This window comes from Apium graveolens, chromosome 6, assembly GCF_009905375.1.
Source record: "Apium graveolens cultivar Ventura chromosome 6, ASM990537v1, whole genome shotgun sequence".
NCBI classification, from domain to species: domain Eukaryota; kingdom Viridiplantae; phylum Streptophyta; class Magnoliopsida; order Apiales; family Apiaceae; genus Apium; species Apium graveolens.
In genome coordinates this window covers 100,634,615-100,649,351 of record NC_133652.1, presented here as the reverse complement: position 1 = coordinate 100,649,351, position 14,737 = coordinate 100,634,615, and the positions used below count along the sequence as shown (strand labels likewise).

General features: G+C 36.5%; 1 non-coding gene across 1 annotated transcript; it reads right to left on the bottom strand.

The window, feature by feature from the left end:
* Window positions 1–328: 328 nt before the first annotated feature.
* On the bottom strand, window positions 329–435 carry LOC141669890 (small nucleolar RNA R71). Its single transcript, XR_012554136.1, has one exon. It is a non-coding gene; the product is annotated as a small nucleolar RNA R71 (small nucleolar RNA).
* Window positions 436–14,737: the final 14,302 nt, after the last annotated feature.

Below are 14,737 nucleotides of genomic sequence, written 5' to 3'. Positions count from 1 at the left end.
AATGATATTCAATCTAGCATTGTCAGGCCAGCTATCACAGCTAATACCTTTGAGATCAAGCCTGGCATAATTCAATGGGTGCAGAATTCAATCCATTTTGGGGGTTCTTCAACGGAAGATCCCAATATGCAGATTAGGGATTTCATTGAGATATGCGACACCTTCAAGTTCAACAGTATTTCTGAAGATGCTGTGAAGACTGTTCATATTCTCTCTGAGGGACAAGGCTAAGAGCTGGTTACACTCTCTACCAGTTGGTTCGATTACTACTTGGGAAGATCTTGCTCAGAAGTTTCTTACTAAATTCTTCCCTATGGCGAAGACAGCTGCAATCAGGAATGCTATTACTCAATTTACGCAGCAATCAGGAGAATCTTTATATGAAGCATGAGAGCGCTACAAGGAGATGCTTAAGAAGTGTCCTCATCATGGAATTCCTGATTGGATGATCATCAGTTGTTTTTATAATGGTTTGGGAGCACAGTCCAGACCCATGCTCGATGCAACATCAGGTGCAGCATTATGGGAAAAGAGCTATGAGGAAGCTTATGATCTAATTGAACTGATGGCTGCTAATGAATATCAGTATCCATCCCAGAGATGTCCACAGGGCAAGGTAGCAGGAGTTCTTGAAGTGGATACAGCTACGGGTATCACTGCTCAACTAAAGGCATTGTCTATGAAGATCGATTCTCTGGCTAACTATGGTGTTAAGCAGATAATTAGTTTTTGTGAGCTGTGTGCAGGTCCGCATGTGACAGAGCAATGCGCTATATCTAGTGACTCAGCTCAGTTTGTGAGCAACTTTCAGAGATCGCAGCAACCAGTTCCAAACACTTATCATCCTGACAACTGGAATCATCCTAACTTCAGATGGAGCAACAATCAGAATGCGATGCAACAACCGTTCCAGCAATTTGGAAATAACCTATTCAACCCTCCTGGTTTTCAGCAACAAATTGCACCAAGAAAACAACTCCAAATTCAACAACAAACTCATGGTGCGTGTCTATCTTTTAATAAAAAATCTGAATTGGAGGAGTTGCGGCTAATATGCCAAAGCCAGGTTGTTTCTATCAAGACTCTGGAGAACCAAATAGGGCAAATTGCTAATGCCTTATTGAATCGACCACCAGGAACGCTTTTTAATGCTACAGAAGCCAATGCAGACAAGAGGGAAGTTAATGAAGATGTGAACGCCATCACCTTGAGGTTTGGAAAGGTCGCAAGCCCCCAAATTCAGCAAGACGAAGAGCCTAAAAATCTCAAGTTTCAGAAAATGCAGTTGTGGCTGAAGAAGAAGTGGAGAAGGAAGCAGAGGTGGAACCAAGGAAGACTACTGTGGAACATACTCCTCCTGAGGGTAATATCGGGGAGAAACAGATCTATCCTCGACCTCCTTTTCCTAAGAGGATGCAGAAGAAAAGGCTGGATAAGCAGTTTGAGAAGTTTTTTGAGGTGTTCAAGAAACTTCATATCAACATACCTTTCGCTGAAGCTCTTGAACAGATGCCTAGCTATGCGAGGTTTATGAAAGGTATTTTCTCTTGGAAAGTGAAGCTCGATGACTTAGAGACCATTTCTCTAACAGAGGAATGCAGTGTTGTACTGCAACAGAAGTTGCCTCCGAAGCTTAAAGATCCTAGAAGCTTCACTATTCCTTATACCATCGAAAACTTGTCATTCGATAAGTGTTTATGTGATTTAGGAGCTAGCATCAATATGATGCCCTTATCTATCTTTATGAAGCTTGGTCTGCCTGATCCGAAACCAACATACAAGTCATTGCAACTAGCTGACCGTTCCATCGCTTATCCACGAGGTATAGTGGAGGATGTGTAGGTCAAGGTGGATAAACTCATCTTCCCTGCTGACTTTGCAATTCTTGATTTCGAGGAAGATAAGAAGATTCCTATTATCTTGGGAAGACCATTCTTGGCTACAGGCCGAACTATGATCGATGTACAAAAAGGAGAGCTTTCGATAAAGGTTTACGATCAAAAGGTCACTTTTAATGTGTTCAAGGAAATAAAGTTACCCACAGCTAAAGAGGAGTGCTTTAAAGTAGAGCAATTGCAGGTTTTGAATGCACCTCCGTGAAAGAGGAAGTTAGATATGCCATTCTATTCTCTTGGGTTAACATAGACAAAATAATCAAGTAAACACAGAATATATAGACCGATAGTCAATTAACAAGTCACATATAGCATATAATACATCACGTAATCAATGATATATCATTTATAAAGAAGTCTCGGGTCATAAATAGGCTTTCTGGTATTTAAAATGATTTTTAAAACATTTTTCGGAATTAAAACGGGTCGTTGGATCAATTTCGGGTTAATAAACAGGGTTCGGTTGGCCAATTCTGGCTCCGAAATAATTTTAGAATAATTATCGAGCCTTGGAATAATATTTAGAATAATATTTTAAAGCTCAAAACTATTTTTCAGAATTTTTAAATCATTTTTAAATAATTAAATCTAATTAAATAATTAATTAAAATCAATTAATAAATAATTAAATCAATTAATCAATTAATTTTCGAATTAATTGACCAATTAATCAATTAGAAATTAACTGAAATTAATTAACTAATTAATTTAGATTTATTTGTGAATTAAAAATAATTTTCAAAATTAAAATAATAATTTTTAGAATTTTCAGAAATTAAAAACGAATTTTTATAATAAAAATAAATAGGAAATATGATTTTTAAACATTTTTAAAACAGAAATCCAATTTTTGCAAAGTCTGGAAACTACAGGGACCAAACTGCATCGTTTTCAAAACTATAGGTACTAAACTGTAATTTTCCAGGGGGGTCGCCGGAAAACAGTCGGGGATGGCCGGAGAACACGTTCCCGGCGTCCTCACCCCACCAGCACCTCCAGATCACATCTACAGGTTACCAGGAACACAACCATGCAATCAAAACAACCTAACAATCCCTGAGTTGGCCGGAATTTGGCGGTGAAATTTTCCAGTTTCCGGCGAACATCGAAAAACTTCAAAACACAACTCCCTTCTCTACAGACCTCGTTGGTTCATGAAACTTATACGACTAGATTGCAAATTTCACAGAGAACACAACCCACTATAACACAACATCAATCTATCACAGAATAAGAAACCCCCAAATTTCAATTAAGAACATTCATACGGGTTATAAACCCTAATTTTAAAATTCGAAAATCAAACTCAAATTTGAACATGTTTTTGAACTCCAAATCAGACGTATGACATATGAAGATCATCAGGAAAACAAGCTCTACAACATGCAATCATCAAATCATACAAACAATCATCCGAACAAAAATTCATATTTTTAATAAAATAAATTCGAAAATAAATAAATTTTTAGAAAATTAACCTTGATTTCTGTAGGTGTATGGATTACAGAATCTGGTAGAGCTCTTCAAGACCTTCATATTGGTTACTCGAGCTTTCCAAACCGAATTCAATAACACCTCCAAATGCTTGTTTGATTCTTAGAACAGTTTTAGGAAATTAGGGTTTTTCTCTGAAAATTATATAATTATCTGTCTGCAAATGATTTTGATACGAAATAAATTACGGTAAAAGGCTATTTATAATTACGGAAAACTAGTATCCCGTTGGATCATTCCGGATATAAAATGATACGTTTATTTGTAAAAACTGATCCAAACGGTATCGGTTTTCGGGATAATTATCCAAATCAGTACAATTTGTACTGCGGTCTTGGTCTCAGCGCCTGGTTACACGTATTACGAAGTGATAATTGTGATAGTTTAATAAAAAGCTCCCGTTTATCGAAAATACGGGTTTTATTGATTTACCGAAACGAATATTGTATCGAAAATGTTACGCCGGGACCCGCGCAGGACAAACCGTACGCCGGATCGAAAAAGTCGAAACATGGAATATGCTCGGAATATTACAATTAGGTTAGGAAGGAGTTCTCGAACGAGTTTCGGGTTCCAAAAACGTAACAACGGTTGACGTCGGTTGGTTCCCGTTTAATAAAATATATTTTAATTACCCGAAAAAAGATTTTAGAAATTTCATATGATTCTTATAAATCCATAAACCAACATAAAAATAATTAGGAAGATATGACAATTATCTATATTTTATTTTGGACATATAAAAATTAAAATACTCAATTAATATTATTTTTGAATATTCAAGTACAGATAACACTTAACAATTAACTCACAGAATATATACTGAACACACATAATAATTATATAATAGCAAAAATAATTACACGATATATCCCGGATATTACATCCTTCCCCCTTAAAAGGATTCTGTCCTCAGAATCTCTAAGAAAACAAATGAGGGTACTTTTCTCTTATATCACTTTCTAACTCCCAGGTTGACTCTTCAACCTTTGGGTTTCTCCACAATACTCTTACTAACTTTACCACTTTATTTCTCAATACTTTCTCTCTTTCCTCTAGAATCTCTATCGGACTCTCTACATATGATAAATCTGTTTGAAGTTCTATTGGCTCATATTCTATTACATGCCTGGAGTCTGGATTTTATTTCTTAAGCATTGATATGTGAAAAACATTGTGAATGTGCTCCATGTGCGGAGGTAACGCCAATTCGTAAGCTACTTTGCCAATACGCTTTAGGATTTTAAAAAGGTCCGACATATCTTGGGTTTAGCTTCCCTTTCTCCCCAAACCTCGTTAGTCCTTTCCACGGTGATACTTTCAATAATACCAAGCTTCATTCTTCAAATTCCATGTCTTTCTTGACTGGTCTGCATATTTCCTTTGACGATCTTGTGCGGCTATTAATCTTTTCTGGATAATTTCAACAACTTCCTTTGTCTCCTGCACCAATTCGGGTCCGAGTATTTTGCGTTCTCCTACTTCGTCCCAATATACTGGAGATCTACATTTGCATCCATAAAGGGCTTCATAAGGTGGCATCCCAATGCTGGCGTGATAACTGTTGTTATAGGCAAACTCTACCAGGGGTAAATGTTCGTCCCAACTTCCTTTGAAATCAATAGCACAAACACGTAGCATGTCCTCGATTGTCTGGATCGTTCTTTCACTTTGGCCATCCGTTTGGGGGTGATAGGTCGTACTCATATTCAATCTTGTTCCCAAACATTCTTGAAAACTCTTCTAGAATCTTGAATTAAACCTTGGATCTCTATCAGATACGATAGACACTGGAACTCCATGACGAACTACGATCTCTTTCAAGTACATATGAACTAACTTGTCGAGCGAAAATCTTTCATTTATAGGCAGAAAATGAGCTGACTTGGTAAGTCTATCTACTATAACCCAAATGGCATCATTATTAGCCCTTGTCCTTGGTAATCAGACTATGAAATCCATGGTAATATATTCCCACTTCCACTCTGGAATCTCCAATGGCTGTAGCAATCCGCTTGGTCTCTGATGCTCTGCTTTAACTCTCTGACAGGTATAGAATTTGCTAACCCATTCCACAATTTCCCTCTTCATATCTGGCCACCAATAATTCTTCTTTAAATCTCTGTACATTTTGGTACTCCCTGGATGGATGGAATATCTTGAACTATGTGCCTCTTGTAAAATTTCATTTTTCAGCTCCATTACTGGTGGAATCCAAATTCTTGAAGAAAACCTAAGAATACCTTGATCATCTTGTTGCGCGCATAATTCCTCACCTACCAAACTATTTATATCTTGATCCATTACCTCTTTCTGGCATTTCTTTATTTTCTCCAATAACTCCGGTTGGAAAATCATACTGTACACTTTTGCTTCCTCAGGCTTGAAAATTCTAATCTCCAATTCCAATTTTTGAAATTCTTTATATATCTCTTCAGGTACGGATAACACATTTAACCTTTCCTTCTGACTTAACGCATCTGCTACAACGTTCGCCTTACCGGGATGATAATTAATCGAGCAATCATAATCCTTGATCAATTCTAACCATCTCCTTTGTCTCATATTAAGTTCCTTCTGGGTAAATATATATTTCAAACTTTTGTGATCCGTGAAAATCTCATACTTTTCTCTATACAAATAATGTCTCCAAATCTTCAAAGCGAAAACTATAGCTGCTAACTCCAAATCATGAGTAGGGTACTTCTGTTCGTGTGGTTTCAATTGCCTTGACGCATACGCAATCACCTTGTCGTGCTGCATAAGAACACATCCTAATCCTTTGTAAGAAGCATCGCTATAAATTACGAAATTCCCTTGATCGTCTGGAAGTGACAAAACAGGTGCCGTGATTAATCTCCGCTTCAATTCCTGAAAACTTTCTTCGCACTTGTCATTCCATATAAACTTTTCATTCTTTCGTGTAAGCTTTGTCAATGGTGTTGCAATTCTTGAGAAATTCTGAACGAATCATCGATAATATCCTGCCAATCCCAAGAAACTTCTTACCTCAGTGGGTGTTCTCGGTCTTTCCCAATTCGTAATTGCCTCGATCTTTGCTGGGTCCACTTTGATCCCTTCATTACTGACTATGTGTCCTAAGAACTGAACTTCCTGTAGCCAAAACTCACACTTCGACAATTTAGCATATAACTTCTTTTTCCTTAAAATCTCCAAAGTTGTCCTTAAATGTTCCGCATGATCCTCCTTCGTCTTTGAATAGATCAAAATATCGTCTATAAATACTATAACGAACTTGTCCAAATATTCCTTGAAAATTTTGTTCATCAGGTCCATAAACGCTGCTGGGGCGTTGGTCAATCCAAAAGACATTACTAAAAACTCGTAATGTCCATACCTTGTTCTGAAAGCTGTCTTTGGTATATCTTCTGGTTTGATCTTCAGTTGATGATATCCCGATCTTAAATCGATCTTGGAGAAATACTTGGCTCCCTTCAATTGGTCAAACAAATCATCAATTCTGGGTAACGGATACTTATTCTTGATTGTCAACTTGTTGAGCTCCTTATAGTCGATGCACAGTCTCATGCTTCCTTCTTTCTTCTTGACAAATAATACCGGTGCACCCCACGGGGATACGCTGGGTCTGATTACTCCTTTCTCTAACAGCTCTTGTAATTGCTTTGCTAACTCTTTCATCTCAACGGGCGCCATTCTATACGGGGCCTTGGATACTGGTTCGGTTCCAGGTGCTAAGTCGATTGCAAATTCAATTTCTCTATCTGGAGGAAGTCCTGGTAACTCGTCGGGAAACACGTCTGGAAATTCCTTCACAACTGGAATATCTTCAAGTTTTGCTGGCTCCTGACTTCTGTCGATCACATATGCTACGAAATGCTCACATCCTTGTCGTAGTAACTTCTTGGCTTGAATCATCGTTAAGAACTTCTTTACCTGCTTCTGTCCCTTGAACGTTACTATCCTTTCATCTGGCGTTTTTACCATTACTTTCTTATTTCGACAATCTATCTGAGCATCATGCTTGGATAACCAATCCATTCCTAATATAACGTCAAATTCTCCTAACTTAAACGGTATCAAATCTACACAAAACTTACTACCAGAAATCTCAATCTCACAATTCCCACAAACTTGGTTAACAGTTACACGTTCTTGATTTACTAATTCCACAGTCATTATTTCATTTAAATATCCAACTGGACAATTTAACTTACTAACAAAATCTTGTGAAACAAACGATCGAGTTGCTCCTGAATCTATTAACACTTTGGCATATAAAGAATTCACATTAAGCGTACCTGCCACGACATCCGCATCCTGGATCGCATCCTTCACCGACATGTCAAAAACTCTAGCCCTCGGAGTCTCATTCACTGTTGGGGTAGATCCCATAATCCTCAATGCATTACTGACTGGGGCTGGTGTCTTGCAATCCCTGGCCATATGTCCTGGCTTCCCACATTTAAAGCATGTAAATCCAATGACTGGAACCTTCACTGCTGTATTCCGGATAGGCTGATCCTTATTTGCTGGCTGATTTCGGCACTCCCTCGAGTAGTGCCCTTTCTGGTTGCATTTAAAACATACCACATTCAACTTGTTACAAACTCCTCCATGCTTCTTTCCACATACTTAACAATTTGGAAAAGTTAATCTCAACTGATTCGGCTGATTCACATTAGCTGGACGATTGCCCTGACCTCCGTCTCCTGCATTTTGTCTCCTGAAATTAAAATTTCTCCCTGGATGAAACTTGCCCTTCTTAAAATTTGGAAACTTCCCTGTTTGTGACTGACCCTCACTTCCCTCAACTTTCCTTTTCTTGCTTTCCTTTTCTTTCTGGAACATCTCACTTTCTGTCTCTGCGATCATAGCTTTCTGTACAACCCCGGCATAGGTATCCAATTCAAAAATAGCTACCTTCCCTCTGATCCATGGCTTCAAGCCTTGCTGGAATCTCTTAGCTTTCTTTCTATCAGTATCAACATCCGACGGCACATACCTTGACAATTCCTCAAACTTCCCCTCATAATCTGTTACCGACATGTTCCCTTGCTTTAATTCTAATAACTTCAGCTCCATTTGATCCTGAACAAACTGAGGAAAATACTTTTCTAAAAACAATTCCTTAAACCTTTCCCAAGTAATAACATATGTGCTTTCCAATGTCTTCAGCCATCTCCCACCAATAGGTGGCCTCATTCTTCAGATGGTAACTTGCAAATTCAACCTTCTGCTCCTCTTTCACTTTTACCAAGGCAAATGCTTTCTCTATTTCCTTTAACCACACATTTTCTTCAATTGGCTCTAAGGAATCCTTAAATTCTGGTGGGTTTACTGCCTGAAAAGTTTTGAAAGTTACCCGGGGATTGGTCTGTCTCTGCTGTTATTGTGCCAGGTGAACTGTTTGTTGGGCCAAGATTTGAAGAATCTGGGCTATTGCTGGGTCCATGGGTCCTGGGTTCACATTCTAGTTTGTATCATCTTGGTTGTTATTGTTGTTGTTGTTGGGTTCTTCATTCTGGGTGTTGGTGCGGGTATTTCTTCTGGGAGGCATTTTCTGTAAAGAATCAATCAATTTATTTAGCTTTTGAATCAAATCTTTGTATAAAAGAAAGGTTTTGTAAAACAGGAATATCTCTTTTTGAAAATAGTTGTAACTAAGTAAATTGCATGCTTCTTTACAGAATATAAACAGTTATGGAAAACAGGGTACATGGTATCACAGGGTATACTGGTGCAATAAATAAGGTAAAGTAAAATAGGTGCGATAAAGTAAATGATAGTGTTGGAAAGGAAAAAGGTACTGATATATATATAGATCAAAAGTTTTAGGTAGTACAAGCGTAAAGACGCTTCGAAAGTAAAAGCAAAAGGGTACAATAACCTACTCACTAGTCAACATCGCTAGTCTATAAATACAACTCAAAAGTCTACTGATACACACTACACACTACTGTACATACTACATAATCATAACAACACTACTCAGCATCTCCATCTCAGAATCTCTAACTCAGCTCCAAGGAAACTCTGGTCCTGCCAGCCTCTCAAAGTCCTTCATTACCTCAGTAGCCCAGCCCAGCAGTGCATCAGGGCCTCTGACAGGTAGTGTAGCTCCATGTAGCCTAGCCTTAAGAACCCTCTGTGTCACATGAATCTCCTCTCGAAGCTCCCTCACACCACGATCAACATCTGTAGTCCTGATGATATGCTGAAACTCTCTAATCTGAGCCAACAAGGAATCACGCTCCAATAGAAGAGCCTCATACCGGTAATAAGGAACTGGGGGCAATGTAGAATGGAATGGGGCACTCGCTACTGAATGCCCAGTGGAATCTGAATCAGCTGGTGGGGGTCCTCTGACAGGTGGCCTCATGCTTGGAGGTGGAATAGCCTGCAATGGTACGGGCTGTAACACTGGTGGAGGTAGAATAACCAATGCTGGTGGAATAACAGGTCATGGATCCGATGCCGGTGCTCCAACTGAAGGCTCTGAGTGATCAGCTGATACGGGAATAAAAGAGTCAGCCATCTCTGCTATCTAAAATCATATCGTAATATAAGAATCTCGTACCACGACGCAAACTATACTAATACCGGTTATACCATAACACTCAACCTCTCGACGTTCTATCATCCTATACCTTACTTCTAATCCTATCCCTCTACCCATTCCCGTCAACCTAGGCTTGTGTCAGTGACTTATAACCTGTAGCTCTGATACCAAACCTGTGGCGCCCTCCAAACCCGGGTCAAAAGTTTGGGGTCCACACACACACCTTATTTATAACCTGCTTATAACAATAATAAAGATAATAATAATATATGCAGTGACCCTACTTACCAACCATCACGGACCGCAACAGGTTAAAGTATGCACACAAGCCACACACACTAATATATTACAAACCGTTCAAATCCCAACTATTTCAAACTCAAACTGAGTATTAAACATTATTACAAACTTTTACAAACTTAAATTATCCCAAAAGAAGCCTACTAGCTCAGCTTTCTCAACCTGAACCCCTAGCTCTCGCGCTAGACTGGGGATCCTCGCTACCAACTGGTTCCTTTTTAACTGGAAAGAATATAAACAACATCGCACAAATGAGCTAACTAGCTCAGCAAGTCACAATGACAAAACTGAGAATAATGATCATCAGGTGAATATGATTATGATATCAAGTGAACATTGGATTATGATTTAGAATTGGATATTATACTTTTAATTTAAAAACCAAGGTTAGGCTGCTGATCAGTCACGCACTAACCCCGAGCAAGGCACACAGCATTGCTCTAACTACTGGATCCAAGGCACACATTGGCCTAACTTGACCATTATATGGTCTGACCACGAATCTGGTCCACAATTTTATAAAAACAATCCAATTATTACATAATAATAGAATATGCAATAATAAACAATAACCAGAATCATTAACAATAATGAGTGTTTAACATTGAAAGGGTTTCAATCCTTGTACGGATCAATAAGGTAATTTAAAAGCTTGGGTGCTGGGTAATGAAAGAATTGGATAACAAAGAAATCAACATTTCAGGGTTTCAAAGATTTGGGCTTTCAATGCATAGGATACAATGATTGAATGTACAAGTAATTCAGTTCAGTGTTTGGGATTTTGTTTGCATGTATTTGTGGAGTAGTATCGTATACTTGACGTTCGTGTTTGGGTATACAACAATCAATGGTCTAGAAAGAATAAGGTTCATGGCTCAAGAACAATAACTGGAATCAAGGTTTAGGTTTCAGTGCTTCAAAGCACTTGCAATATCAACAAGACTATCACGTATTACAATATTTCGAGAAAGTTCGGGATACTTGCCTGATATTAGCTTACTACACTGCACTCGCTTCCAATCACAACCGTCTTACTCCTTAACTCTCTGTTTCCCTTTCCTACGTCTTACCTCTTCTGCTCACATATCATAAGCATCTATCAATAATTTACTCATGGAATTCTATTCAACACATACTTCTATCTACCCTTCGTTTTACCCAAATCCGATTAACGGATTGAAAGTTATGCAATAATCAAGTAAACACAGAATATATAGACCGATAGTCAATTAACAAGTCACATATAGCATATAATACATCACGTAATCAATGATATATCATTTATAAAGAAGTCTCGGGTCATAAATAGGCTTTTTGGTATTTAAAATGATTTTTAAAACATTTTTCGGAATTAAAACGGGTCGTTGGATCAATTTCGGGTTAATAAACAGGGTTCGGTTGGCCAATTCTGGCTCCAAAATAATTTTAGAATAATTATCGAGCCTTGGAATAATATTTAGAATAATATTTTAAAGCTCGAAACTATTTTTCATAATTTTTAAATCATTTTTAAATAATTAAATCTAATTAAATAATTAATTAAAATCAATTAATAATTAATTAAATCAATTAATCAATTAATTTTCGAATTAATTGACCAATTAATCAATTAGAAATTAACTGAAATTAATTAACTAATTAATTTAGATTTATTTGTGAATTAAAAATAATTTTCAGAATTAAAATAATAATTTTTAGAATTTTCAGAAATTAAAAATGAATTTTTATAATAAAAATAAATAGGAAATATGATTTTTAAATATTTTTAAAACAGAAATCCAACTTTTGCAAAGTCTGGAAACTACAGGGACCAAACTGCATCGTTTTCAAAACTATAGGTACTAAACTGTAATTTTCCAGGGGGTCGCCGGAAAACAGTCGGGGATGGCCGGAGAACACGTTCCCGGCGTCCTCACCCCGCCAACACCTCCAGATCACATCTACAGGTTACCAGGAACACAACCATGCAATCAAAACAACCTAACAATCCCTGAATTGGCCGTAATTTGGCCGTGAAATTTTCCAGTTTCCGGCGAACATCGGAAAACTTCAAAACACAACTCCCTTCTCTACAGACCTCGTTGGTTCATGAAACTTATACGACTAGATTGCAAATTTCACAGAGAACACAACCCACTATAACACAACATCAATCTATCACAGAATAAGAAACCCCCAAATTTCAATTAAGAACATTCATACGGGTTATAAACCCTAATTTTAAAATTCGAAAATCAAACTCAAATTTGAACATGTTATTGAACTCCAAATCAGACGTATGACATATGAAGATCATCAGGAAAACAAGCTCTACAACATGCAATCATCAAATCATACAAACAATCATCCGAACAAAAATTCATATTTTTAATAAAATAAATTCGAAAATAAATAAATTTTTAGAAAAATAACCTTGATTTCTGCAGGTGTATGGATTACAGAATCTGGTAGAGCTCTTCAAGACCTTCAGATTGGTTACTCGAACTTTCCAAACCGAATTCAATAACACCTCCAAATGCTTGTTTGATTCTTAGAACAGGTTTAGGAAATTAGGGTTTTTCTCTGAAAATTATATAATTATCTGTCTGCAAATGATTTTGATACGAAATAAATTACGGTAAAAGGCTATTTATAATTATGGAAAATTAGTATCCCGTTGGATCATTCCGGATATAAAACGGTACGTTTATTTGTAAAAACTGATCCAAACGGAATCAGTTTTCGGGATAATTATCCAAATCAGTACAATTTGTACTGCGGTCTTGGTCTCAGCGCCTGGTTACACGTATTACGAAGTGATAATTGTGATAGTTTAATAAAAAGCTCCCTTTTATCGAAAATACGGGTTTTATTGATTTACCGAAACGAATATTGTATCGAAAATGTTGCGCCGGGACCCGCGCACGACAAACCGTACGCCGGATCGAAAAAGTCGAAACATGGAATATGCTCGGAATATTACAATTCGGTTAGGAAGGAGTTCTCGAAAGAGTTTCGGGTTCAAAAAACGTAACAACGGTTGACGTCGGTTGGTTCCCGTTTTTATAAAATAGATTTTAATTACCCGGAAAAAGATTTTAGAAATTTCATATGATTCTTATAAATCCATAAACCAACATAAAAATAATTAGGAAGATATGACAATTATCTATATTTTATTTTGGACATATAAAAATTAAAATACTCAATTAATATTATTTTTGAATATTCAAGTACAGATAACACTTAACAATTAACTCACAGAATAGATACTGAACACACATAATAATTATATAATAGCAAAAATAATTACACGATATATCTCAGATATTACATTTGAGCCACCCGAGCAGGTGTAGTGTAGATAGATATGGTGTGTTTTGGATAAAATGAATTTAATTTAAAACTTTTTTAGATAATGGTTTGTAATAAAGAGAGTTATAAGAGATTTCATATTTGGGTTTGTAATAAAGATAGTGTGTTGTTCTTATTTTCATACCTCAATCTTAAAAGATTATGGATAAATGAAAAATAGGTTAGTTATATATTTGTATAATTGTTATACATGTTGGTATTATATTGCTGATTAGCAAGTAACCCCCAGATCTAGACCCCGAATTTGGAAGGCGTTACAAAAACCAAGTGAATAAAGTATAGTAGAAAACTTCTCAAACCAACAACGAGATGATTGACGAAGACCATAAATATATTTACAAAGTCTACAGATATAACCTGGTTTATGCGGATGACCGAAAGGAGGTGTCATATATAATTTCTCGTGAAGATCACCATATAAGAATACATTATTAACATCCATCTGAAATATTTTTCACTTGCGAACAGAAGCCACTGCAATCAAAGTACGAACACTCGTCATTTTTGCAACATGAACAAAAGTTTCTTCATAGTCCAAGCCATACTATTAAGAGTAACATTTAGCAACAAGTCGAGCCTTATAATGATCAACATATTCATTTGATTTTGTCTTAATTTTATATACCCAATGACAACCAATTGCATATTTTCTGGCGGTAATGGGACTAAATCATGTGTATGACTTTGATGTAAAACAGTAAGTGTTAATGTTTGTGCCCTATAGACAACACTATAATGTTTTACTTTAAGGCATTTGGATTACTAATGTTTATGTTCTATCGATTATTCTCTATATATTTTATTATATTTTAATTTACTATAATATAAATGTTATATCAATAAATGTCCTTGGAATATGATAAGAATTTTATATCTCTAAGTATGTGACTTGGAAAGAGATTATGATAACAGTATCAATATTTCTAAAGGTCCCTAGTCGAGTATTATTATTAAGGGACAATAATAATGTATTAAGACTAGTGTGTTTATTGACTGATGATCACATCTTATTGATCATAGCTATAGTGATACTAAAGTAAAAAACACAGGCAGATGTAAATGTACATAGTGTTGGACAGACCCAATGTAAGATTCTACATGTTTGTTGTGTCATAAGTCACTGTGATAATGATGTAATGGTCTTTAGACTTGA